The sequence below is a fragment of the Canis aureus genome, chromosome 26 (genome assembly GCF_053574225.1).
Source record: "Canis aureus isolate CA01 chromosome 26, VMU_Caureus_v.1.0, whole genome shotgun sequence".
Lineage (NCBI taxonomy): Eukaryota > Metazoa > Chordata > Mammalia > Carnivora > Canidae > Canis > Canis aureus.
The window spans coordinates 24,990,608-24,993,109 of record NC_135636.1 but is presented as its reverse complement, the minus strand read 5'-3'; the positions used below and the strand labels follow the sequence as shown (position 1 = coordinate 24,993,109).

Sequence of the window (2,502 nt, the reverse complement as noted above, 5' to 3'; positions counted from 1 at the left end):
GAATAATTTTTAAAAATTCATGGAAACAAATGAAAATGAAGACCCAACTGTTCAAAACATTTGGGATACAGCAGAGGAGATACTAAGAAGGAAGTACATAGCAATACAAGGCTATCCCCCCAAATTAGAAAAGCCCTCAATACACAAGCTAACCTGACACCTAAAGGAGCTAGAGAAAGAACAGCAAATAAAGCCTAAACCAAGCATTAGAAGAGAAATAACAAAGATTAAAGCAAAACTCAATGAAATAGAAACCAGAAGAGTAGAACAGATTAACGAAACTAGAAGCTGGTTCTCTGAAAAAATTAATAGGATTGATAAACCCTTGGTCAGACTTACTAAAAAGAAAAGAGAAAGGACTGAATTAATAATATGAATGAAAGAGGAGAGATCACAACCAACACTGAAGAAACACAATTTTTTTCAAAGAAAATGCTTTTTAAAATGTATAAACATGAAGAACATTTAGTTGTATATACATTTTAAAAAGCACATAGAATAAATGCAGCACCGTAAGATAAAGGAATACTATTATAAATGGAGTTTTGGCCTTTCCACTCCTTACAAGCTGCAACCATCTTTAATCTGTTGAATTTAATCTCAATGGATATAGGCATTTTTTTGTTTTTTCTTCTATTCAGTTCACATTTTAGGCTGTTCAGCAGATGCCTCTAATTCTGATGATTCAAATCGCTGGTGAAGGTTTGTTCTCTGTTTCCTCAGTTTTTCAGAAGCATTTCTCCATAAGATGATCTCCTGCTGCTTGAAGTACCTTCTGTCTTCCTCATCAACAAGGACTAGAATCAAAAAGTACCTTACAGAAAATTTTTTGTTCACATCTCTCATTGTCAGAGTTGGGTCATATCCCACTAAAAATAGTCTTATTGAAATTGATTCACCTTTTATGGGTACACCATTCATTATTTTATATTTTGCAATTATTTCTGTTTCTGTGGTGGTACTGGGTCCAATTCCTGTGATCCTTTTTTTTTTTTACCAGTTGCAACTCCATATGTTGGATCTTTATTCTTACTAATAAGAAGTAAATTTTTCCAACAATCAAATCCCTTAGATGATATTTTGATTTATTATATTCAAATTATACTTGTAGACTATTTTCAATGCCCACTTTCATCTTAATAGAGTTGTTAACATCAGGATATGTGGCAAGTTGGTGAACAATAAGATCATATCCTTTTACCAAGTTTATCAGTCTTCTTACTATTGTCACTTTAAGAAAATACCTCAAGGGGACATTGGCATTGATATAAGATTCATATAGTTTTTCAAATCGCATAAATTCAAAATCATAGCTTCTACTCTGAGTCAATTTTCCAGGCAAGGCTAGTTCTTTCACTAGGTCTACAAACTCATGAGTATTATTCCTGTCATTGAAAAGTTCAATTTGATCTACAAATTCAGTTCTAATTCCTTGGTGCTCTAGCCTCATTCCAGGTTGCTTAAAAGCTAGGTTTACCTTTTCTGAAACAAACTCTCCATCATAGAAAAGATAGTACTTTTCTACTTTGCCATCTTCAGTTTTCATTTCAGCCATTTTCCTGGTTTCCCCATCATTAAGGACAACATCGATCTCACAAATGGGTCCAAAAAAGCCTCCAAAAAAACTCCTTTTAAGTGCTGCCGCTGCTGCCGCATCCCCACCACTTCACTCCTCTTCCCTTAGGAGAATTAGTGTTGAAATACAAACACTTATAAAAACGTATTAAGAGAAAATATGCCAAAAAATCAGGCAATCTGGAAGAAATGCATGCATTCCTAGAAATATATAAACCCCAATACTGAAGCAGGAAGAAATAGAAAAACTGAACAAACTCATAATCAGGAAAGATACTGTAGCAGTAATCAAAAGTCTCCCAATAATCAAGAGTCCAGGGCCAGATGGCTTCCCTGGGGAATTCTACCACACATTTAAAGAAGAACTAATACCTATTCTTCTGAAGCTATTGCAAAAAATAGAAATGGAAGGAAAGCTTCCAAACTCATTCTATGAGGCCAGCATTATCTCAATCCCCAAACCAGACAAAAACCCCATCAAGAACGATTACAGACCAGTATTCCTGATGAACATGGATGCCAAAATTCTCATCAAGATACTAGCCAATAAGATACAACAGTACATTAAAAGGATTATTCACCATGGCTAAGTGGGATTTATTCCTAGATTGCAAGCATAGTTCAACATCTGCAAATCAATCAGTGTGATACATCACATAAATAAAAGAAAGGACAAGAATCATATGATGCTCTTAATTGATGCAGAAAAATCCTTTGACAAAATACAGTGTCCTTTTTAAAAAAGATTTATTTATTTATTCTTGACAGACACACACACAGAGGCAGAGACATAGGCAGAGGGAGATGCAGGCTACCTGTGGGGAACCTGATGCAGGACTGGATCCTAGGACCCTGGGATTACACCTGAGCCAAAGGAAGACTCTCAACTGCTGAGCCACCCAGACATCCCTACAGTGTCCTTTTTGA

General features: G+C 35.4%; 1 pseudogene; it reads right to left on the bottom strand.

Annotated features, from left to right (window-relative positions):
- Nucleotides 1-636: 636 nt before the first annotated feature.
- Nucleotides 637-1,654, bottom strand: LOC144298814 (vacuolar protein sorting-associated protein 26A pseudogene; annotated as a pseudogene).
- Between the last annotated feature and the right edge of the window lie 848 nt (nt 1,655-2,502).